Source organism: Neolamprologus brichardi, unplaced genomic scaffold (assembly GCF_056152115.1).
Source record: "Neolamprologus brichardi isolate AB-2024 unplaced genomic scaffold, ASM5615211v1 NODE_ptg000033l+_length_6344489_cov_1, whole genome shotgun sequence".
In the NCBI taxonomy this organism is placed as follows: Eukaryota; Metazoa; Chordata; class Actinopteri; order Cichliformes; family Cichlidae; genus Neolamprologus; species Neolamprologus brichardi.
In genome coordinates, this window is record NW_028270137.1 from 2,017,911 (window position 1) to 2,044,632 (window position 26,722).

The window sequence follows — 26,722 nt, forward strand, 5'->3', positions numbered from 1 at the left end:
TCCTTTCCTCGCATCCACACACGACATCCCCTGACAGGTGCAGCCTCTGCTTTTAGGATGTAACTCTCTCCAAACATCGATTATCCCCAATTCCTCGATCAATAAATTCAGTTTTTTGTAAGAACATTTAGGCTAATAGATGCTCCAGACACATCTAGTTTAGGGTTCAATCTAATATTGAAGTCACCTCCACAAATTACCAGACCTTGTGAATTCACCATTACGTCAAATATTTGTTTATATACTGCCCAGTTGCTTCCTGGAGGAATATACACATTTATATAAGTCATTTCCAGACCTTCAATTTTGCCCATAATTTTTTATAAACCTTCCCTCCCCATCTGGTAATTCTGATATGTGTTCTTAATTAATTGTATTTGAAATAAGTATAGCAACTCCTCTCCTATTTCCTGCCTTGTATGAAGATGAAAATATGTTTTAAAACCTTGTCTTTTCAATTTAGAACTCCATTTACATTAAAAGATATTACTTCAGTTGGTTCTCCTGCTTTCATACATTGCAATTTCCCCCTTTCTCCCTCACTTCATACTGACCAAGTCCGAGGGAAAGCCTCCAACCCAAAACGAGTTGCAGTTCCCTCTGCTGTGACAACAGTCATGATGGTCCTCTCCCCCTCTTGTCCCTTTACTTCGATCGAGTTGCTCAACAAATTTATGTTAAGTCTGGCTCTTTATCTTGTCTTAACCTACTGTCACCACTACTTAAATCCATTTGTTGTTGATAGGATTAAGTTTAACTGGTATTAATCGGTGATAAACGTCTGAGCACTTGCAAGTTCTCTTTAAAGCTGCTTGACTTCGATGCCTCCGAAGTCCGCCTTGTTTGCACAGGCTGCCATGCTCCTCGCTGAATCCTCTCTCAGAGTGACGCTGGTGGCTGGTTTAAATAAACAGCGCTCTGCCTGAAGGCAGCAGTTTGAACAGTTTATGTCTGGGATGTTTTCTGTCTGATTCCTAACCCTGGACCCGTAGAGGTCCTGATGATCTGCTCTGCAGACATGATTGTCCGTTGCACTCTGGCTCTGCCCTGCTTTGTGGCTGAGCCAACACAAACAGTGATGGATGTGCACAGGACAGACTGGATCATGGCAGTGTAGAAGATGACCAGCAGTTCCTGTGGCAGGTTGGCCTTTCTGAGTTGCTGCAGGAAGTATAACCTTCTGGAAAGAGTCTGTATGTGAGGACCACTTCAAGTCACATGAAAAGGTGGATCCTAGGAATCTGAAGGGATCCACAATAGGTACTGTATTGTTGAGGAGAGCGAGAAGAGGGGGTGAGGGTGAGAGAGTGGAGAAGGGGGGATGGGAGGGCTTCTTCGAAAGTCCACTGTCATCTCCACAGTCTTGAACAGGTTCAGGTGGTTCTGACTGCACCAGTGGAACAGCTTGTCCACCTCTTATTTGTACGCAGACCAGTGATGGTGGTGTCATGGGCAAACTTTATTATTTTCAGAGATGGTTCTTCTGAGGTGTGGTAAGAAGAGCAGAGGGGAGAGAACACACCCCTGGGGGATGCTGGTGCGTGCTGATGGTCTATGTGTGGGATGTGATCCTCACCTCCTGCTGCCTGTCCGTCAGGGAGCTGGTGATCCACTGACAGGTGGAGGCGGGTGCAATAAGCTGGGCGAGCTTCCAGTGTAGGAGGTGTTGAAGGCTGTAATTATGCAAAAGTGACTGGCGGAGTGATGTTTGACTATGCGTCCTCTCCTTTACTTTCTAATCTCTTTCTCCTCATTCAAATCATTCAAGTCATGTACAGTTTTTAAGACAGAAATAACTTCTCTCATGACTGGCAGATAGTTTACTGTGCTTTTCTTTTGAAAACTGCTGCGTTCTAAGGCAAAATATTACTAAAATATGTCAAGAAAATGCTGAAAAATAAATAAATAAATAAATAAATAAATAAATATATATATATATATAGGGCTGTATATGTACAGCATGTCTTTATCCCGTCTTCCTTCTCTCTCCCCAACCAATCGCAGCAGATGGCCCCGCCCCTCCCTGAGCCTGGTTCTGTCTGAGGTTTCTTCCTGTTAAAAGGGAGTTTTTCTTTCCCACTGTCACCACGCACTTTGGTGACAGTGGGAAAGACAGTCATGTAAAAAGCCTGTGCTGATTTGAGACACAATAATCAAATGTCAGAAAGTTGTCTCAACAAACAGACAATATTAAATCTTTCTGCTTTGCTGGAAGTTGTTCAGGGATACTTGGTGATGATAATCTGTGTCAGATGTGATGATGCTGGTTGGGAGAGGGATCTCCAAAGCTTACATCAAAAGCAAACAAGTCTTTCCCTGGCATTTTCCTTCTTTGGTAATGGCAGTCAACTAAGAATAATAATCTTTCATTAGCTAATAAACAGTCATAGAGATGGTCCTGTTCATCGTCCTGTTCATCTTTTCATTCCCTTGACTCACATGGGTGTTATGGTTTATTTACTATGAATATTATGATCCAGTGCGTTGTCTTTGTGGCAAATAAAACCACAGATGTATGCAGATGATGAAAATGTCTGTAACCAGAGGTAGATGAAAGCATACATTCCTCTGCAAAAAGAACAATTACACAATTATTTAGGATTACTAATTACTATAATGACACCCCTTCTTTGGGCAAGTTAGGCAAGTACAATTCTTGGCTGGGTTTAGTAGCAGCTCCACAAAATCAGTGTATTGTCCTCTGCAGTAATGAATACACAACTGTGTGCATTGAATGGGTTGTAATCTTAACAACCTTTAATTGAGTAAACTTTTGTTCAGCATGCAAAGGAACATGGCTACATCAATTCTGCACCAAATACAAGTGGCTTCACGCAGATTGGGGCCCCAGTTGCTGTGACAAGCTGGATGATTGATCACCAAGTGCAGTGATTCTCTAACCTGATCAGAGAAATTACTGTGGCGACTGCCGGGCCATCTGAGCCACCACAAAATTAAATCCACCCAGCTCATCATCTTAGTGACACTCTTGCAAAGACACACACACAACTCTTTTCACTCATGTCAACACACACTGGGAACTCATCTACACTCAGTCACTCTCTTCTTCCATCTCTGTGACACACACACACACACACACACACACACCCACACACACACACACACACACACACACACACACACAGAAAGAGAAACTCTCTACCAGGGCCTCAGGGGGCTCCAAGCACCAGATGATAGGAACAATGGGGGGACATGGAGACATATTAATGTACTAAACACTTAATGAACCTCCATCTAAAGCAGAGAGCAGAGGCACAGGATGGTAAGGAGAGGGAATGAAGACGAGGGGAGGAGGGAATAGTGTTTATTAGTTTACAGCAGATTAATGGGGATAATCATTTAAGTGATGGAGATGGATTACCCTCTCAAAGCTGGCCTTAGCTAAACACACTTACCCACATACAGCCACAAAAACACTCCTTCGCACAGCTGATAAAGCAGGTGTGCATATATGTGTGGATGGTATAGATTCAGTGATACATGCTATTTAGAAAAGATAATCTTCTTTTCTTTTGGTCACTTATAGACCAGCCGTATCATCCACACCTTACGTGATGCAGTTTGTGTTGACTGAATTGCATCACACTGGTGGACCATGAGAAGACATGTCGTTGCAGAGTGGTATTAACTTTCATTGTTAGATTTAACAGGGAAAATTAGCATAACAAAAATGCACAAGTAGGAGTAGAAACTGTGGGGTGATTGACGAGCAGAGCCGTCATTTGCAAACAAAGACACAGCAAGCTCATTCCAATAATGGCAAACATTTTACCAGGAGCTGTGCAAATTAATAGGTTAAAAAAGTTTTATGGAAACAGTGAGGAAATTTAGATGAATGAGATGCAGCCTAAAGAAAATGAATATGTTTTTGAAATGTGAAATTCTATAAGGAACAACTGGGAACTGTGCAGGGTCTGAATTAGTACAAACTATTCCACTGTATGAACCTGAAATCTGTGCGGTACAAGTGACCTGTTTGATTTTTAGAACTCAAAATACAATTAACTGTAAATGTAAATAAATAAAAATAAAAAATGTAAATGAAATTTAGACAAAAATGAATGCAGTCGTATTAAAAGCTGCAATGTTCATTGATTTCCAATAGCAAGCAAACAAACAAACAAACAAATGACTTGAAAGTTCCTCTGTGTCTCTGCACTGCTGAGAAAAATAATGTTTCTTTAATAAAAGGTTTCACTGTTGGCTGATCTGAGGGGATCCAGTAAAACTTTATTGCAGTGATTTAGGACAATCTAGGAGGGAAGTGATGCATATTTTCTGAGAAAGATATTTGATGTAATGTGTTTATATTGATTGAAATTTCCTTAAGCTTTATCCTTATTAAGCCAAAGTGAGCTAGGCTTAGCTAATTGTACTTTCATCTACACATGAACCAAATTTACAGACTAGGTTTGGATATCTGCTGTCACTTCAGACATAAATGAAGACAGAAAACTAAACAGCAGTGACGTTTGTAGGGTTACTGAAATTGGGCTAGCTGCTATATAATGATGTGCTACGTGATCGCTAGCTACACAGCTATGTTAGCATAACATAAACACAGTGAAGCTGGAGGATGAAGGCTAACACTTTTCCACTCGATAAAAGTTAACGTGAAGGTTCCTGATGGTTAGAGACAAATGCAATCACATGGCAGGATGCTGTAAACAGACCAAACTTCAGTCAGGAGAACAACTGAGATAATCCATCCACAATACGAGGTTAGTGATTCATATACTGCTGCATGGGCTGGGCTGTAGTTACATTGGAAGGTTTTAAAAACTGAGCTTCAAAATGAATAGTGATAATAAAAACGAGAGAGGCCGACAGTGATCACTGACTGTTTTTAGGGGCTTGTTCAGATTAAATAGAACAAGATACAAAACATTAAAACATGTTAAAAACAAAACACCTTAATAAACAGAGAGTAGTTTGGACCCGGAAGCAGGATATCCCACCTGCTGTGAATGTTTTAATGCAGTACAGATGTTATTATTATCACTTGTCACATCTTGTTTACAGATAGATCTTTATTGTCACTGTTACAAGAACAATGAACCTGTTTGGCATCTCTCCATAGGCAGCATGTAGATTTATGACTGACAGGGACTAGAAAGAGAGAGCAGATTTCTCCTGTATTGGCTTCCCTTCATTGGCTTCCTGTTAAACCCACAATTCAAAATCCTGCTCCTGAATCTGAATCCTCCCGTATATATCATACCATAGGCACAGGTTCTTGGGGCTTTCCACGATGCATGCGCTTCTTCTTCACTTACTTTTGTTACTATGTAGTTCCCTCTAAACACACTTTGCATTTAACCATTTATTATTATTAATAATCTCTAACTGTTTTTCACAGTGTGAAAGACAGTTAGAGATTCTGCCAGAAGTTTTGTGCAATTAAAAACAAGCTTTTCCTTCCTGCTGTTGCCAAATGTTTGGTTATTGTTGGATTTTATCTTTTATTATTTTGGTGCCTAACCAAGCCCAAGCCTGCTTAGCTTCCGAGATCAGACGAGATCGGGCATGTTATAGATTTTTAACCCCCCCGCCTTTCTGTTTTTCCTTTAATGACACTACCGTTTGCTTGCTTTCATGTTTTGGTGTCTGGGCAGCACGGTGGTTAGCACTGTTGCCGCACAGCAAGAAGGTCCTGAGTTCAGTTCCACCATCAGGCCGGGTCTTTCTGTGTGGAGTTTGCACGCCTCTCGCACTATGACAGCTGGGATAGGCTCCTGAGAAGCGGATGGATGGATTTTGGTGTCTTTACCTTACAACATAAAGCACTTTTAAGGAAATTTTGCTGTGATTTGGTGCTATAAAAATAAAGTTTCCCTGACTGAATTTACAAACTTTGTTACTACCTGTCACCTGGATTTTTTGTTTCATTTAATTCTTTTTCAATTCAATTTCAATTCAATGTTTTCATATGGCACCAAATCACAACAGTCGCCTCAATGCGCTTTATATTGTAAGGTGAAGACCCTAGAACAGAGGTCCCCAACCCCCGGGCCTCGGACCGGTATCGGTCCATGAGTCGTTTGGTACCGGGCCGCGAGAGTTGAGGCTCAGGTGTGAAATGTATGGTTTTCAGGGTTTTTATCGGTTTTCAGTGTTATTTTGTTATCGTTTTTATCGTTTACTCGGTTTTCGTGGGTCTTTTCACGTGTGTTATGAATAAATTGTCTTTTTTTCAGTACCGGTACTAGTTTTATTTTGTTGTATTTATCCGCGACACCTTAAAGGCCGGTCCATGAAAATATTGTCGGGCATAAACCGGTCCGTGGCGCAAAAAAGGTTGGAGACCGCTGCCCTAGAATAATACAAATAAAGGTCAGTTTTTTGTTAATTTAACTCTGTCCTTTGAGTCTGCATTTTCCATTTTTTCCTTTACTTGCTTTACAGATGGCTGTTCATACTCACTGTTGTACATCTCTGCTGCCTACGTCTACACATGTTGATATTGATTTTTGAATAAAATATCTAATTTTGATCCATAAAAGACCTGTTGCCACCTATTTTAAGATCATTCTCCCTGTTCTCCTCTATCTTCCTTAATGATATGGACTCTTAAGGACTTACAGCCACTTCTTCTTTTGTCTGCTAGGAGAAGTGTTGTCATCAGTTGTTGTTTTAGGGTAGACTGTACACTTTACCAAAATATGCCAAGTTATTGGCTAATAGGTTTTAGGGTTCCATGATTTCAGCTTGTGAGATTAAGTTTAGTTCAACTAAATTTAATCTCACAATCCCAAATCTTGTGTGGAGCACAGATTAACACGGGGTGATTTTTTCCCCTCAGAATTCGTAGATGAACTGGACGCTGCCATCAACAGCTAGCAGAAACTACCCATTACTCTAACTTTAAGTGGTGTTTATATGGAACACTTGTGTGTGGATCCTTGCTGTAAACTAAACTCAGCATCAGTCTGATTTACTCGGCTCTAATCCAAACGATTCAGGAAGGCTATTTACTCACATTGTGTACCCCTGTAACCCTGGAAATATAGGAGACAGGGGAGATGGGGGTGGTGTGTATGTGTGGTGGAGAAAGTGGGGGATGCTGAAAACAGAAGAACAGATTTTTTTTCTTCTGTGTGTGTGTGTGTGTGTGTACGCATGTGCGTGTGCATGTGTACATATGCAGTGGTACCTGTGCTCTGTCTCAATCTGTCAGCTGCTCTGACACTGAGATCTATCTTGCAACAGTGGGCAGGAGACAGGAAAACCAAAATAGAGGAGGGTAATTAAACCACTTGGTGGATGGCGTATGTGTGTTTATGTGTGTGGGTGTGTAGGGACGATTTTTTATGTATTTTTCTCTGTACTTCTGTTTCCACATTGTGTGTTTATATGTCTGAGTGTCAGAGCGAATGTCTGTTTATATGTGTGTGTGTGTGTGTGTGTGTGTGTGAGAGCGAGGGGGGGGGGGGGGGGGGGGACACTTTTATTGCCAGTGAATGGAAGCAATATTTTGTCTACCAGAGAATAGACATGGTTGACAAAATGTTGCCCTAATTTTCTTCAGGGAGCAGCGAGTCTTTCCATCAACTCCACATCAGCGCTAAACTCAATCACCTCGCAGGGTGAGTGACAGACTCTTACCATGGTTCATATTCGCATTAGCCTAATGTTTATTTAAAGCTCCAAAACAAAAGTAATTTTATATTATTGACCTGGCTATCATTGAAGTCAGAAGCAGGTTAGTTTGAGGAGGGGAGCAGTTTGCTATAAGCCATATCGAGAGGCTAAATGTTGGAATTTCTTTAGGTTTCATTAATACTTAAGACAAGCCATTTAATGCTCAACATGGAGGATCATGTGAGTCCTGATAAAACAGAGAAGACTGGTGGACTCCAGCTTTACCTCTAATTGCTGGTGAACTGCAGGGAACTGCAAAAATTCTCGAGGTTAAGAGAAAGGCTGCTTATATTTAAAATATTGTGTGTTTGGTTCTGAGTGTAGAGTTTTGAGTGTGGAATTTCATAACAGCAAAAGAGGATTTCCAGTCTGTATCAGTCATGACACAGGCCTGGCTCATGGGCCCAGTAAAGGCTTTGAACAAATTCTTTTGATTTGCAAAGTTTCAAATAATTTGACAGTAAATACTCACCACCAAATACCGAAGTCCACGACAGGTCCAGGACACACTGATGAGAACAAGAAGGCATAAGTAGACAAAAGATGAGAATAGGGAATTCTTGGAATGTAATCCCAATGAAAGGAGTCACATGAAGAGGATGTTGGCCCTATGGATTCTTATGGACTAACCTGGATGCAACTCGTAGCTTAGTGTTCCACCTTCTGGAAGAAGTAGCTCCCATCACACACACATATTAATGAGATACAATGTAACAGTTGGTGAAATGTTAATATTTGACCACTAGGCGGAGCTCTTGTAATGATAATGTAATTAACTTTTTTAATTAATTAATTAATTTTATTTTGTATGTTTTATTTTTGTGTTGAGCATGTTAACATTTTCCTTTTTTGCCTACCGGATTGGTGTACAGTTAATTTGATACATGGAAAATAACCAGTTAATTTTGTAAGTATAAGGTAAGGGCAGAGGTCACTTCCTGTTTTGGGAAGTAAGGTCAGAGAAGCTGCTCATGGTGACGGTCTAGCCGTGTGAATGTTAAAGAAGAAATAGGTCCTAAGTTCCAATTACACCGGTTTGTCTACTTGCCGGCCAAAGTGGTATGTTTGTTTATATTTTGTGAATTTTATATTGTAATATGTTTTAATGCTGAAACATAATTTTCTTGTGCATTTGTATTCACCAGTTCAGTACCTGTGTACGTTAAGAGAAGCACAGTAAACATCAGTAAAGAAGAACTCTCGTGTCTCTCGTGTATGTGTACAAGCCGGTATATACAACACAAATGCTACAGCATGGGGGAGCCAGCGCAGATGTGATCATCCCTAACCTCTGAGATTGGCTATCAAGCCCCAAGAACAACTGGTTTGTTGAAGGCACTGAATGTGATAGCAGCTAACCTATAAGAGAGGATCATGCGATCTTGTGTTACCTAAGAAGAACCATTCCTGAGGCCTTAGAACCACCTAAAAGGTACAACAGAGTGACACCAGCTAGGAGAATAAACCAGCGTTTCTCCCATGAACCATCCGAGGTTTACTCTCAGGGTTTACTCTCAGTGGTAGGGGAACAATACAAGAACAGCCCCACCAAAGCTAGAGACAGAACACATAATAACAACTCTACATCGCAAGTGGATCTAAGCGCAGACCGCAGCAACCTCCAGTAACAGCCCATTCTCACTCCCGAGGCGTAACATGCCGACGTTTTGTCACGTCCCGCGGCGTTCCTGAGGAACGCAAAAGGAGACCTTCGGCGTTCTTATGGTACGCGGCGGGTTATGGCTGAAATCCAGTGCAATGACGCTCCCGCGGTAATAGACGTTCCAGCCCTGTATTCCAGCCCTAAACCTAACCTTATCCCTAGCCCTAACCATAACCTTTTTCCTGACCTTAACCAAGACTTTAATGATGTTAAATAGCGTGTTTCTAAGCGATTTGAAGAAAAAGAGCGAACATGTGTCGATTGAGTCCATACGGTTCTCATATTTTCTCATATTTCCTCATTTTTCCGAGGTCGTCATTTAGGAACGTGGTGGGTAGCCGAAAACGTAATATGTTGACGATTTGTTACCTAGCGTAAAATGTTACGCTTTGGGAGTGAGAACGTGTTGCCAGTAACCGTCACAGAAATCCAAGAAAGATCACCGGGCCTGACACGATTCACATACTTCATAGTTACTAGTCCAAAGGAACCTTGTGTTCTAGATGATTAAGATTTAATTGTGATGATCATCTTATTCTCTTGCAACCACACCCAACATGTACTGAACATACATGCTGATTCCTGTCATTTCCATATCCACACAAGGTCTACCAGATTACTGTGGAGATGCTGTATCCTGCAAAACATCACAGTGACAATGGGATTGTGTGGGATTCAAAGTGACGTGGCTGAAGAACAGAGAGAATGGACGGAGGACAATTTTGACCGGCTTTGGAAGCTTGTCGGGAAGTTTTATTAGGAGCCTTTTTCAGCTTTTAATTTGCTTGACAGTGAGAATGTGCTGTTTGTTTTTTGTTCCTATCAATACCCTGGCAACCCCCCCCCCCACACACACACACACACACATTCGCCCATAATAATTTTATTACACTTAATTAACATAATACAATTTTTATAATTTTAGGACCATGGACAGTGCATTGGCTTTGTACCGTTTTCTCACGAGGTGTTCCCCAACATATGAAAGCTGTTATTTCTGTAGCTAAGTATAGATCATACACACACACACACACACACACACACACACACACACACACAGTCCAATTAACAGTAATATACTTGTTCATTGGGCATTTCCAGTTTGCTTCACCTGTTTTAAGGGATGCAATGTCCGTATAGCTGCTTGGCTTTCAATCCTACATCAGAGTCAGTTCCAGTGTGAGAGCAGGTGGAAGGTTGGGTTCCACTTTCTTTTCCAAGGACACACAAAGACATTTCATTTTTGGATTGTTGAGCTTGTAGTGTTTTTCCACACTAGATACTGCTGCTCTCAGATCTGGTGTTTGGGTCTCGAGTGCTATAGCATCTCTTCGCATGTCTTGCATACTTGCTGATATGAGCTGGAGTTGACTCACTAAACTCTAAACAGCCAAGAGTGTTCCTGTTCAACTAGGGTATTTCACTCACAGGGCCTCATTAGTCAATACCTTTGTGTACCCAATTTCTGATTTTGTCTGTTGCCTTAGATCAAGACACCTTTTTAAAATGTCCTTAGCAGAGTGCTTTTCCCACCCACTGCATTCATCCTTCCTAAACTAGACTCCACAACGGCTCTCTGAGGCCAGACTGAACGTTCGGATTTTGGAGTAGACGATTAACTGTTGCACTGGTCAACTGTAGGACCTCCAGTTTGTATGCAGAAAATGTTTCTTTGCACTGCATCTGTCATTAACGTGGTCCACACGAGACAGTGTGTGACCTATATTTGCATGCTTTTCTGACTGTAATTAGATAACTGTGCATGTCTTGTTATCTTGTAATTAAATCACCTACAGCTGAACATCATATTTAAGTTTGCGAAGTTGTTCTAAATTGCACAGATCTGGGCATATTTGGCGTATATATTGTAATTGCCTGTACCTGTGTCTTGAAAACAAAACAGCTTTTATAAATCTCCCATAAAACTAAACTACACCTATCAGCATTATTTGGGGATTAAGTTCCCATCCTCTTTTGCCCTCTTAAGTAAATCTGGTAAATCTGACCCTTAGTTAGTGACAAATTAATGTTTTTAAGGGCAAACTGTGTGGCTGGGTGCCCGAGTTTATCAGCATTGGGTGTGACCTGCTCCAAAAATAATGCATTACTGTAATCACATAATGCAACAAGTTACTATGCTTACTTCAGGAATGGTATTACAGTTACAAAAGTTCCTTGGTTATTTGGACACCAGGTGAATAAAAAGAAAAACAAACAAAACAAAACACAAACAAACATAAATGTGTTTAATTATTCCTGCACACTTACGCTACAGTCGGTTGATTTTGGTTCATGTGCAGAACAGAGGTGGGAATCACCATACATCCCACGATACGATATTATCACAATACTTAACGCACGATACGATATTATTGCGATTTTTTAAAAATATTTTGCGATATTCAGATTCTGTACATAAAGGTAAACTTTATCAATATTCATTTTCTCTAATATCAAAGTCTCACACTCAGTCTTTCTCTCATTTCAGTTTGATTGTTGACAAACTGAACGGTTTGTATTACAGTCTAGTCCAACTTAACTGAATCAACCATCTGGTACAATTATAGCTATTCTGAACTATGCAGTTTATGAAAACTATGCAGCCCCTTCAGCAACTGAAGAATTTGAAAGTAAATTAAAACAAAATATAATTTTACATTAAATAAAAAAGTTTTAAACTTAATTAAAATAAAACATGTCTTAAATTAAAATAAGTAAACTGTCATGTTTATTGCTGCCATAAAAAAGTTAAACACATTTGGACAGTGAAGGAATGTCAGGATTCTTGCTCAGAAAAAGGATCAACATGCTCTGAAGTCAGAGCACAAAAACCTTTTTGTAACAAAATATCGATTTCTGCTGTCCCTGTATCCATACATTATTAGCAAACAAAATATCACCATACTACACAGTATCCATTTTTTCCCCACCCCTAGTGCAGAAGGAGGACAGTGGTGGCGCAGTCTACAACTTTTGGACAGTGGACATTACTTTTATTTTTACTGCACAAAAGGACAACAGTAAAGTGTACATTTTGTCTAGGACAGAAACCATTGAATTGTAAACCTTACCTACTGCTCTAATGCATGCTCTAATCGCTGTGATAAAATATTATGATCAACAGTGAGAACACTCAATACTGCAAGAACTACAACAAACTCAGTCAAACAGAAAACATTAAACAGAAATTGAAAGTCCAAAACTCCAATCCACTGTCTGTGAAAGGCAATATATGATGAGTGCCAATGCCTAACATATGATCAGGTAATAAATACATTTGAAGGTTATCTAGGCAACTGAAGCCTGCAATGTCCACAACTGACCAAGTTACAGCTTCAAATTGATGTCTCACAATCAAAGTGCTTCTGGGATATACACAGCTGGAGTCAGAAGGACCAAAGTCAAGGCCATCAGAGCTTAATAGCTATTGCCCTGACATCATGATGAAGGTTCTGGAGTGAATAGTCTTGACTGAACTAAGACCACAGATGAAAATGTTTCTTGATGCTCTGCAGTTTGGATACAAACCAAATCTACTTTAAGAGAAGCTACAGGAAATGTCAGTAAATATCATCTCATGGAACACAGACACTACCTGAGAGATATCCCACAGTATGTAAGACTAGGTAGTGTTCTTTGATTTGGTAATGTGTATTACAGCACCATGTGGTATTTCGCTGTCTCCAGTCCAGTTCAACTTGTAGATTTCAGACTTTCATGACAGATGATTCTGCAATGTTTGGATGAATAAGTAATGAGCAGGAGGAAAAGTATAGAGCAGTAATGTGGAGTGGTCTTAGAGAAATCATCTAATCCTGTAAGTGAATAAGACCAGAGAAATGGTGGGAAATGAGATGAGGATGGCCGTCTGTCTGACCTTGGGCAGAATGTTGATAAAGTTAAGAAGTAAAGGTACCTGGGTGTCCACATGGACAGCAGGCTGAAGTAAAAAACCATCATTAAACACAAAGGTGATGGACAGGCTCGTTCTCCTTGAACGTGTGCAGCAAAAGGCTGAAGAGTCGGTGTTGTAGTCCCAGTGGTTTGAGTTTTGTGGGATGTTTTGAGCTCATAATTAATTTTTTGGATTTTGAGATGTGGTTAATGTTCGAGTTCTCTGTCTAGTTCTTTCAAATGGCAATGGCATTGTTTCTTTGTGTTTCCAGTCTGCGCTTCTCATTAGTTTATGTAATATTTAGTCATCATTTGTTTTAACACTTTTCATTTTTCCCAGTTGTGTCCATGTGTCTGTCTGATCTCCATTTGTCCCATCTCCTTTATTGTCTGGTTTCCCTGTTTGTTCAGTCTGTATGTCTTAGTCTTGGTTTTTGTGTTAGTCGCTTCCTGTTTAACAGCCCCTTGTCTGTCGTTGTCGTGTCCTTCCTCACGCTGTGTGAGCCTTTGTCACCCTTCTTAGTTAGTTCATTTTCTCTGCTCTTTTTTCAGCTAAATAAAAGCTGAAGCTTAAAGTTTAATTCTGTCTGCCGAGTTTGCCCGCTGCTCGCCAAACAATGTTCCATGAAATTTTGAGTGCAGTGTTATTTGCTGTGGCCTGCTGGTGGAGCAGCATTCGAACTGGTTACCAACAGTGTTGGGGAGTAACGGAATACATGTACCGCCGTTACGTATTTAAAATACAAAATATGAGTAACTGTATTCCGTTACAGTTACCGTTTAAAAAGGTGGTATTTAGAATACAGTTACTTTGTTGAAATAAATGGATTACACGGCGGTACTTCCCTGTTTCATATTGTGGCGGGTCAGGACTGTTTGGGTTTTGTTTGACAGCTACGTTCTGTTGTTCCAGGCGGCAGCGTTACGGTTGCCATGGTTACAGAGTGACGCTCTCTCTCTGCGTGTTTCCTGGGTGAGAGAGGCCTTTTTGTTGTTGTTGTGCTAAGCTAATAGGCAGAATGCTACAGGTATAGCTCTAAAGAATGTAGCATCATGGGCAGTGTAGTCCGTGCTGCAGGGAGAATGGACTGCCATACACGTTATGTGTCTGTGAGCGAGGGAGGGAGAAAAAGGAAAAGTACGAGCTGTCATCGAGCAAAAACGGGAGCTGGAAGCATGTAAATATAATAATAACCACTGCAGCCAAGAAGAGAGCCTGACGAGCCCAGTTGTAAGTAAGCTATTAAGACTCGACTGTACACCGTGTTCGTGTTTTCCTCCAAAAACAATAAGTTCTGTTGGAGCAGCCTTTCAACGCCTCTCTCTGTCTCTGCTAGCAAAGTTGACCCAGACAACAAAGTAAAGCTAGTTTTCGGCTACGAGCCCGACACAGAACCCACCGTATTAGCCAGAGGTCCCTTTACTACGGTTCGGAGCCGCGGACCTTCAGTAACAGTAATAAATCACAGCAATAGTACATTCATGTAGTTGTAAACAGCATGATAATATATTAAGTAATCCAAAGTATTCAGAATACGTTACTCTCATTGAGTAACGTCACGGAATACGTTACAGAATACATTTTGGGGCATGTAATCTGTAATCTGTAATGGAATACATTTTAAAAGTAACCTTCCCAACACTGGCTACGCAAACAGGCTGGATGAACTGATCAGGACGGTTGAGTCTATAACTGGGACATTTGTGAAGGAGTGGCACACAGGAGGTCACTAAACAAACTGACCACCCTGTTACTGGACAGGCAGCACTTTCTCTGATTCAGCTCCACTTTCACAGGGACAGATATAAGAAATATTGTTTAAAATCACACTCCATGATACAATAAATAGAATCAGAAAATAGAATCATCTGCCAGATAATAATGAATTATATTAGTAGTATTAAGAATACACTGTAGCATTTTATTTAGTACTTTATAAAGGCTATAAAAAGTGTTTGCGTTGCAGGGGAGCTGTAGTGTAACTTTTCCAAATAACAAACCCGTCTCCTGAAACTCCTGAAAGCTGCATTATCAGATATACAGAGAGACTTATTTTTTTCTGCAGCAAGATCCTTTATAATTTCATAGACTAATTAATTTCTCAAGCGAAAAATTAACCAGCTAATTGAATAATTTGCCAAGCTGAAGGAGAAAACAAATTAAATGCACACATTTTCAGGCTTACTTGTCAATGAGGCGTTTTAATACTCCGCCTGTATGTGACAAAACCGACTACTGTGCTACTTGAGCATTTTCTATGTGTTAGCACAGTTCATAATGTTGGTTGTTTATAAAGAACCACAGATTAACATAGTGCCATTCCTTTAACAGGATCGGCATGGAAAACATCAAATTATGGTTTTATTATTTAAATTCATTTTCTTTAGCTTTATATTGCAATCCTATTCATATTACCGTGCAATACCATAGAAGACATGTTGGTGCAGTGACTTTACAAAGAGTTTGAGTCAAAACCGTATCTTTACAAGCTTTCATTATTTCAAATGTGACTGAAAAATCTGAGTTTTCAATTTGACAAAAAGAAAAAACAAATTCACAACAGAAGAAACAAATTCAGAGCTGACCTGTTAAGCTCCATCTCCATGCATAAGACTTTACAATAAGGGACACTTTGAGTTTTGTGTCATGTAAACACCTTGAGGTGATTACTGTTGGAATTTGGTTCTCGTCAGATAAAACTGAATTAAACTGAATTTAGTGTTTGGATTAGAGTTAAAGAGGAATCACTGTATGTAAGAAAAACTGTTGCTTTTTCTTACATACAGACAATTCTATCACAATTCACTAATATAGCATTTCATGTATTACATAATATTTAATATAGTATTTCTCTCTAACTAAATGATTACCTGGATCAGGAGTTATTAGGATTAATTAAATTAATAATAATAATTTAAAAAGTATTAATGAATGAATCAGTAACTATCAGGTGTTCTATATTGTTCACTTGGCTCATTCGTAATTAAGAAAGTTTTGAGCACCTTGGGTTACTCGAGGAACACACAGAGTTATTCTTCTGAAACAAACAGTGAGGACACGCCCCCTTGTGGTTTACAGCAGTACAGCAGTGAAGTTAACAGTGAATGCTCAGTGACCTGTGTTCGTTTCAGGAGAGTGAAATGTCAAATATAAGAATAGTAAAAGTCCCATAGTTTATGGGACTTTTACAAAAAAAAGTCCTCATTGTTTAGTGTAGAATCAAGATTAAAAGAAGCAGTGAAATGATTGGGAAAAAGAGGGAACTAACGGCAACCCAGGCACTGAGATGCTAAAAACAAAAGATGTGATTTTTTTTTAAATCTTCTTGTCTTGTTGCTTTAAACAAGTGTATACACCATGAGTGGACATTAACATTAACCAGCTATCTATGTTCACTTGACTCTTTAGTCACAGTTATTCACCTTCTACGGGTCACAGAGGAGATGAAGCAGCAGATACAGGCTCTTAATTTATCCGAGAAATTAAACGCTATTTATTCTGGCTTAGACTCGAACAGAATATTTGTCCTGTGCTGCTCATTAGCATTGGCAATTTCCTCCGTACAGATGAGTACAGCAAGCTGATTGAAATCTAAATTAAAAATTAAAAGACCATAAGTGTTAAGGAAATAAACAGTCACTTTTGCCTCCTCTGATAAGGTGTGAAGTTATGAATAACGAAAGGGAGGAGGCGTTTTTGAATTTAAGGGGGGGAAGTGGAGTTTTTTTCATGGTGGTGGAGCAGGTCACCTGCTGATGGGAAGGTTAGTCGTTCAATCCATCTTTCGTGGACCTCTCCTGGTCCTGATATTTGGCATTAATTTTGGGATTCTTATGTTGTTCCAAGTTTTAGATTCTTCTAACAACATTTACTTTCTGGTTGGTTTCTTTGTGTTTATAGTGTCAGCTTTTAGATAAGCAGCTTATTTATGTTCAGGGTTATACTTTTGTTTATTCCTTGAGTTTCAGTTTGTCATGTCTAATCTGTGTTTCTTGTTATGTCTCCATCTCTGTCTCTCTCATGTTACTTTTTTATTTTGTAGTCTTTTATTCCTTCTATATTGCATTTAGTTTTACTTCCTTTATGTCGTTATCTCTTGATTGCTTGCACCTGTTTGTTTACCCACCTGCTCACCATTTGCCTAATTGGCCCTTTGCACATTTATAGTCTCGGTCCTCGCATCTTACTAAGCGTCTTACTGCTTGGCTTGTGGGTTCTGAGTTTCTGCACTTTGCCTGAACCATTATTTAGGTAGCTGCCGTAATCGTCTGCATTTGACTCCCTTCTGCCTGCATAATTTGAAGGAAGCATGTCAGCACTACTTACTAAACAACAAAATATGAGATATTCAAAGGACTGGAGAACATTGAACTGTATTAATTTAAGAGCTTTGTTATTCAAACTATTTTGTTCTATGTTTCTCACCATACCTACATTACATCCTTGTTACCTAAAAGATATATCTGTATAAAATTGAGGCTTGGGTTTGACTGTTTAATTCTACTTATTCATAAATATTTGTCTTCTAAAAGTTGTAAAATTCAAAACTGGGTGTTGAGGACTATGAAATCCCTCCAAGGACATAGTTTCCTGAGGGATTAATAAAGTGTTCTGATTCCGATTAAGCAGACTTTCCAGGTTTTTGTCCCAAAGTTCAGTAAATAGGTTTCTTGTGTTTCACAGCCTGATACATCCTTACCTCCACACATGAGTAACATTTGCCTGTGTCACAAATTCTTCTGATGCTAAGCATGACATGAACTGCTTCATGTGGTTTCATTATGACCCTAACTTACAGACTGACTGTACTATGAAAAAGTCACCACAAGGTGACAGTAGAGGAGCAATAACCAGGGAAGCTTGTTCTTGGAGAATTTGCTGTTTAACATTAGGAGGATGCAACTTTGTCTGAGCTCCTTCTCCTCACCGGTCGTGGCAGATGGCTGACCCAACCTGCGCCTGCTTCTGCTGGACGTTTCTTCCCGTTAAAAGAGCATTTTTCTTCCCACTGATGCCAGTGCGTGCTCATAGGGAATCATCTAATTTGGGGGGGGTTTTCTTGCATTTTGAAGGGTATTTACCTTTAGAGTTCATGTTTGAAGATATTGTGAGATTGTTAAGAATTTGAATGATCATTCTGAAGGCTCTGTATCCACTCCTGCTGCACAGTCGTTGCAGCAGGAGTAAAGGAGGTGTGGGCGGCTGGGACATTTCTCGCAGGTGTTCTGTGTTGCCGGCCTACCAACACCTCTCCCCTCTGGAAAGGATGTACTGCGTGCAGGTCCATCAAACCCTGGTTTGACCCAGAGCATTGCTGGAGGCAGAATGGGTGGAGATTAGGTTTGAGCATGGGGATATTCAAAAGTTTCCTGTAGTGCTGCACAAGGCTGCAGTTAGCTTCTGCCTTTGCCCTTTTCTGGATAGACTGTACCAGACGTTATTACCCTCAGACTGATGGACTGGTGGAGTGGCAGAACAAAACTTTAAAGTCCATCATCAAGTTCACTCACGTTGATGAACATAATGAGGATCCTTGGCTGGACGATCTCTTGCTTGCAGTGCTGATGGTGACCCAGGCCTCCACAGTATTCCCACCCTTTGAGTTGATGTTCGGCATGATTCCGCGAGCAGTGTTGGACCTAGTTAAAGGAAACGGGAGGAACGTCAAAGCCTATGAAAAAGTTAAATTCAACACATTCTGGACCTGAGAGCAAAGCTACACATGTTAGGGAGGTTATTACAAGATTACAAGAACTTCAGCAGCCCCTGTACAACCGATGGGCTAGGGTAAGACAAAGTTCTTGTATTGCTCCTTTCATCCAACTTTAAGTTACTTGCCAAGGAGCAAGAACCCTTTGTGGTTACATGTGAGTGAGGGACTTTGACCATAAAGTGGTGCAGTTTGAAAGGGAAAGAGCCACACAAATATATCATTTCAACCTCCTAAAAGCATCGATAGAGACACACACTCAGTATGCGTACTTGTGTGTGTGCTTGTGTTCTCGTGGAGTTGTGATACATCGTTAGTCATAGACCAAGTACTGTTCCAATCGAAGTACACATCAACTCAACTACGCTCAGAATTGTGTTCCCAGATGTGTTCTTGCTCCTCCCATTCTATCTAGCGCACATCTGTGGTGACTTGTGCAGCCAAATATCCCAGAATGCATTTCACCCAATACTCAAACGCAACAATGGCGGAGAAGAGTGACTAAAAAGTTTGAAATATTACTGTTTCTGTGACACAAAATAAACTTTTAAGATATTTTCAGGCAAGAATGTAGATCTGTAAACTTAAAATAGTTTCTTGGTTTCATCACATATTTGCAAAAGTGCTCCGACGTTTTCTGAGACGTCTGTTACCCACCAGCTCGATAGCTGACTGGGAGGTCAAGGCTCACTGAAGCCGGTGAGAACGCCTGACTCCTGCCACGTCGTTTTCAAGCCCCTCCACTTAGATCATTTCTAAATGTTTGTTTTATTTCAGTGTTTTATTTGTTTCTGAGAAAATTGGTTTGGCTGAGATTAAAGATTAGCTTCATAACTCGCTCATTTTATTTAATTTTAAAGTCTTCCAAGGGCACACACAAAAAGATGTTCACATGGCCCTGAACTCACAGAGAGGTCTGCACAAAGATATGAGTTATTTCATGGGAAACAGAGAAATCAAAACTAGACAGAGGCCAAGTGTGTACCTGCTGATGCAATGATCTTTGTTCCAACGACCTGTGCTCCAGTCATAAGAGACCAGCCTGATGTCCCATGAGTCACAAGTTCATTTGAAAGCTAATTACTAACAGGTAAGCAGTCGGCAGGGAGGTGGAGGGACAGGAAAAGCACGACAGACGATGGAACCATGACAGATTCACTATTTGCTTTTGTACGGGCTTCTACACAAGTCTAATGATGGTGAGTTAATCTGATCCTCGGGGTAAAAGTTTAGCAACAGTAATGAAGATCTCAATCTAGCTAGCCTTCAAGATGGGTGAGTAAAGTTAATTCATTTAAAATATTGACAGATAAATTAGACATCTTTAAAAAGAACTAAAAATGCTTGGTTAAGATTACGACTTATGTTCTGATTTGAGCCTGTATTCAATTTTACACTGAACCTCAGTTGATTCTAGGGGTGGGGGAAAAAATCGATACTGTGTAGTATTGTGATATTTTGTTTGCTAATAATGTATCAATACAGGGACAGCAGAAATCGATATTTTGTTACAAAAAAAGTTTTTGTGCTCTGACTTGAATAGAATCAAGATAGAAGGCACTTAGCTTTAAAAAAACACAAAACAAAACCTTTGAGGTGAAAATAAATCATCATGACCTGGTTATTCAGAAAACTCCACAAGTTTCATGTAGGGACCTTCTTCTACCTGCAGTCTACACGCGCCAAAATAAAAAGCTGCCTAACAACAAGCTTACATGGCAGTTCACGCTATCAGTGTTTAGACCTTGGCAAAATCTCATCACTGATGGATACACACTTCCTCCTGCAAAGTAATAATGTGCATAAATGTAATTTTGAAATGTCCTTTTAAATTTCAACTCTGCCCAAGACAAACTTGTACAGGCCGAATTAACTGTGAGAAACCTCGGCAGCTTTATAAAATGATCCACTAAGGATCTTTCTATCCTATCCTGCTCATTCTATTACATCTAATAGACAGAGACAGCAGGTAGAGACCAGTTCCTACATGAAACTGCAAACAACAGGTTTTGTTTTCTGAGTAACTGGGTCGTGAATTTTTCATATAAATTTTTTGGCACACTGAACTAACAACGAAAAGCTAAGCACCATCTAGTTTGATTTTATTTAAAAAGAAGTGTTGGTAAGTCGTAGGGGTGGGGGAAAAAAATCGATACTTTGTAGCATGGTGATATTTTGTTTGCTAATAATGTATGGATACAGGGACAGCAGAAATCGATATTTTGTTACAAAAAAGGTTTTTGTGCTCTGACTTCAGAGCATGTTGATCCTTTTTCTGAGCAAGAATCCTGACATTCCTTCACTGTCCAAATGTGTTTAACTTGTTTTATGGCAGCAATAAACATGACAGTTTACTTATTTTAATTTAAGACATGTTTTATTTTAATTAAGTTTAAAACTTTTTTATTTAGTGTAAAATTATATTTTGTTTTAATTTACTTTCAAATTCTTCAGTTGCTGAAGGGGCTGCATAGTTTTCATAAACTGCATAGTTCAGAATAGCTATAATTGTACCAGATGGTTGATTCAGTTAAGTTGGACTAGACTGTAATACAAACCGTTCAGTTTGTCAACAATCAAACTGAAATGAGAGAAAGACTGAGTGTGAGACTTTGATATTAGAGAAAATGAATATTGATAAAGTTTACCTTTATGTACAGAATCTGAATATCTGCAAAATATTTTAAAAATTGCAATAATATCGTATTGTGCGTTAAGTATTGTGATAATATCGTATCGTGGGATGTATAGTGATTCCCACCTCTAGTTGATTCCTTTTGATATTGTCAATCTGAGGAACCAGCACCCTGACACAGGAATTATGGGTCAGCTCTCTGTTAGTGCGTCTTACCCAGTAGGCAATACAAAGCTTAGATGGAACTGGGGACTCGCCCAGTCCGACCAGCCACACTTGTTACTTCAACTTCCCTCTCGATTAGTGCACTTGGAATACGTGGGTTAATTTTAGGGGCCTGGAGAGTGAACCTCAAGGGTCTGGTACGTTTAAAGGGCTGGAGTAACCTGTAAGAGCTATTTACACTAAAATGGGTTGAAACTCAGATTTTTACATTTACTGTTCCACAAAGTGTTAAAAAGGGAACATCCACAATTTAGACTTTAATTACAGACAATTTTCTTTTAAAAATTTAGCAGGAGCAAAGCAAAAGGAGAATGAAATAATACTAATATTAATAATATAAGAATCAGAATGGAATTATTTAGTCCATTGCAACTTCTTTTCACTAATGACACATTTTACAATCAGACATTCAGAGATCAGCAGCTCCTGTGGGCCACTCTCACTCACTTCCCCCCTCCCACACACACACAGGGGGCATTAACAGGGGGAGGGGGGCACAAAGAAATACTTTTCTTTCTTATTCTCATTTAAAATGTCTCGCTTTTAAAAAATAATTATCTGAGTCTTACAACAAACGACTGATAGATTGATGCATATATACCATCAGAACAGTGTACATCACTGTCACAACAGCGTTTGTTTTCATTCAAAGGCTTTATGATTTTTCCTATAATGGCGGCCGGTCTCTAGTCAAAATGCCCGGGCCGATTTTTTTCCCCAGTCCAGCCCTGTATGCAGCTCATCTGCAGTCTGGTGTTACCTACATCAGAATTTCTGAGTTCCCGGTTCGTAGAGTACGCTTGGGGAGTGTAATTGTGTGTACAGCGTCTCTTTATGTCTGTCTCCACGTTGGTTGAGTGCTGAGTAACTGCATATGAGAGCATGAGGGTGGGAAGGGATGTTTGTATCTGTGTGTGCCTGTATGTTTGTGTCTATATGTCAGGTTGGGCATCAGACACCACCTCTCTGGGGACATCTCAGGCCCTCTAAGGTTTGGAGGCCTATCTCCCCCCACCACTCCCCCTGCCAGTGGCAGACGCCCTCAGACGTCGGTGCGTTGGTGGTTCTTCATGTCCGGGGATGGGCATCCAGGTACACCCCGGCTCACTACTTGGTGGCTGCTTGTCGGGGCCTGGAGCCTGGGGCTCGCTTGGGCCACTTCGGGGTTGGGGTGCCCCTGGCCTCTCGGCCTGGGGCTCGGTCACTCAGGCACAGCTGGCTGCCGGCGGAGCTCACGGGCACGTCACTGCAACCCCCCCCTGGCTTCTGCTCCGTGGCTGCTGAATGACCCCTCATCTGGGGCTCTCCTCAGCTCTTTCTGGGACAGTGGCTCAGCTGCCCCTCTGTTGGTCTTCCTTGGTCTCTTGTGTTCTGGGGGCCTCTGGATGTCTGGAGTCTTGATCTCCTTCATACCTGCTTCATGCCCTGGAGGACGGGGCTGTGGCCCCCCCACACCCTCTAGCAGATCATTACATGAACCTTTTAAAAACAAGCGCGTCCATGCTCACAGGTGTACACATGGGTGCTCACACACACAAACTACACCCTTTTTGGCTCCTACCTCAAAGCACACTGTGCTGTCGATCTTACGTGCTGCACAATAATGTTTAATATTTAGTATTTACTGTTATATTCCCATATATCATTGTGTTGTTGTTTATTCTATTGCTCTCGTTTTCTTCTGCTTGTTTTCTTTTTTCTTTCTCAACAGGTGATCCAGGTGATCGATATATGTATTCGATATATGTATTTTTTTATCTGCTTATTTAGTTGGTTTTTGTTTTTTTGCCCTTTATCCCCGTCCCTCTTCTCCACTGTTTTTTCCCCCTCTTCCTTTCTCCCTTTTCTTTTGCCCAGTCAAGTCTGTCCCGTATCTAGCAAGTGAAAATAAATAAATAAATAAATAAAATAAAATAAACAATAAAAGGTGAATCAAACAGACCATTACAGCAAGGCTGGGATGGTCAATTTGGTAAAGTAAATCCGTTGGGTATCTTTCCTCGCCTTTAGACAATAATTCTGATGCAAAAGAGCCAAACGACAGGCAAAAAAAAAAAAAAAAAATAAATAAATAAATAAATAAATAAAATAAAAAATAAATAAATAAAAATAAATAAATAAATAAAAATAAAGAATTTCCGAGTTCTGAGTACAATCAAAGCACCACGACTGAAGTTTTTGTGTTGGATGTAAAAAGCGCACATGACGCTGTGACGTAGGCTAGAATCATGGCGGCGGTCAATGACGGTCCAGGCGTGGGATTTCTCTCGTGGAAATATGCACATTATCTTTTCATTTCTATTGGTAGGTGGCACAGTGCACTGTGGCAGGATAGTGCTAACATGTGTATCCAGTTAGGGAAGCAACACATTAACCAAATGTAAAACCAAAGTTACTTTCCCTAGTAACTAGTTACTTTGAAAGTAACGAGTAACTTGAAGTAACTAAGTTACTTTTGATAGAAGTAACTAGTAATGTAACTAAGTTACTAATTTAAAGTAACTTACCCAACACTGCATGCTACGCTTATGATGTAGTGACTGAAATAACAGTGATGGAAATGAATAAATAAACAGACTAAAAAGAAAGAGAAAATAATTGGGTGGCGTTCAGTGAGAACATGGATCAAGACTTTTGTTCAGCCTTGGCACAAGCCGGCAGGTAACTCAGGAACAGAAGGCAGTGCTCTACTCACATGTGTTATATTGCAGGTAGGGTACTGCTGATTTCAACTGAGGATAAAGATAAGGAAGGGATACTATAAGGATCTGAATCCCACTGACACGCCTTCCATAGTGCAATCTGGGAATGAGAGGGATGACTCATCCTTTGTGGGGGTGAGGTCACTGAGGCAGTTAAATAACTCCTTGATGGCTGACCCCCCAGGATGAAGGAGATTTAACCTGAGTTCCTAAAAGCCCTCAGTCTTGTAGGACTGTCTCTGGTTGACAATCCTACACAACATCGCCTGAAGATTGGGGCAGGTTTTTAGAGTTTATTGAAAGGTAGTGGATTGTTTATCGACACAGGAGCTCTGCCAGAGAGGAGGGAGAACACTGACTGCAGTCCAGGAAATGGAAATGTTTATTGTGGCACTTGTGAATATTTTTAAGAGTCTTAATTGTTGAAAAGGTAAATTTAGGCTTGGAAGGAGTAATTGATTGGCATTTAGAAGGAAATCCAGGGGCATGAGAGAAATACGGCTGGAGAATGGGCAATCAGGTTGTGAACAGGTGAGCATTTTCTTTACCAATAACAGAAAAAATAAGGTGCGTTCACAGTCTGTAGATGAATTGTGTTTCAAACAAACTGGGTTCTAGGAATGACTTTGGACTGAATTAAAGTAGGAACAGAGAACCTAGGTTAACAGACAAAGAGCACTGAAACAAACAGGCCAAAATGCAAGTACATGCAGCCCAGAGAGTGACACACACCCATCATCTCCCCTCTGAAGTGTGGGCGAACAGAATGGGTGCATGGGACCGAGAGCCTGTGGGTAACCCACCTGCCCCTCGAGGCCCTTTGTATTTAGTGATATGCAGTGTTGGGCAAGTTGCTTTGAAAAAGTAATTAATTATAGTTACTAGTTAGTTCTTCAAAAAATTAACTGAGTTAGTAACTGAGTTACAAGATTCTAAAAGTAATTAATTACTTGAAAAGTAACTATTACGTTACTTTAAAAAAATGTTTAACCCTCTGGGGTCCAGGGTATAATTGGCCATTTTTAACTACTTTTGATGTTTCCTCTATTTCACCTTTAAAAACTGTTTACTTTGCCTTGTTTGGTCTCATCCTTTTCAGCACAACCTAACGTGTCTGAATTTACAGTTATGTTTTCATTTCGACATACGCTATTAACACAATCTAAAATCAGACTAAAAAACAAAATATGAGTAGAAAAAGTTCTATTTTTTTACTGTAACAACCACAAACATGTTTGTTGAATCATATTTCTTTAAATGCAAATATAAATTGTCATTTTAAATTTTAAAATCCTATGTACAAGTTTTGCAAACAACAAAGTTATTTGTAGCCATTTACCTTTTACCCTCTTTTAAATAACCATTTCAGACTATTTACAGAACAATCAGCTGTTCTTCAATAAGATGCCACAAATTATTTGTGCCGCTCCAAATATTTCTGTCCACTATAAAGGAAACATCACTGATACCTGCAGGCCTGACAGCAGCAGGTGTATCACTCCTCCTGTTTCTACCTGGAGACAGCAGTCGCATCATTATTCTGACACACAACACAAAACTATCCACAACACTACACACTAACTACACAAAACATTAACTACACACTCCAAACACGCTAAACGTCGCAAATCTCTCACATCTCAAAACTCGCTCTCTCTCTTTTTCTGCTCTCTCTCTCTCGCTGTCACTCCTAAATCTTCCCCCTCTCCCTAAACAACCAAATGTCATGTTGCCATATCATTTTTTGATTGGTCGACATGGTGCATTTTTCGGAACGAGCTGTTTTTTGTTTGCTCATAAGCAGAGCGGTCCTTAGACAGTAAACATGACGAAACTATTGAGGGAAAACACGCATATATATTGTTTATCATGACTCTGGTTTTATGTTGCCTATCAACACAATTTATAAACTGGTATCTTGTTGCTTTGTCTTTAAGTGGTCATATGATTGGCTTACCACCACTACTTTATTCTTGCTCAGTCAAACAGCAGCACTCATGCGATCGTTTTGCCCCCTGAGCTCCAGGTGTTGTGCCAAAAAGCTGATCGTCTGTAAGAAAGTGATTGCAGCCCGCGGGAGCGCGCACAGCTGCTTAAAGCTGTAGCGTCCAGATTACTTACAGCTGCTTCCTGCAGCTGATATAAGAAGCGGTAAACTGAACACAACTTCAACCGTCTGTTGAAAAATAGTAACGCCACCGCATTTTCTTGTTAGTAACGGTAACGGTGT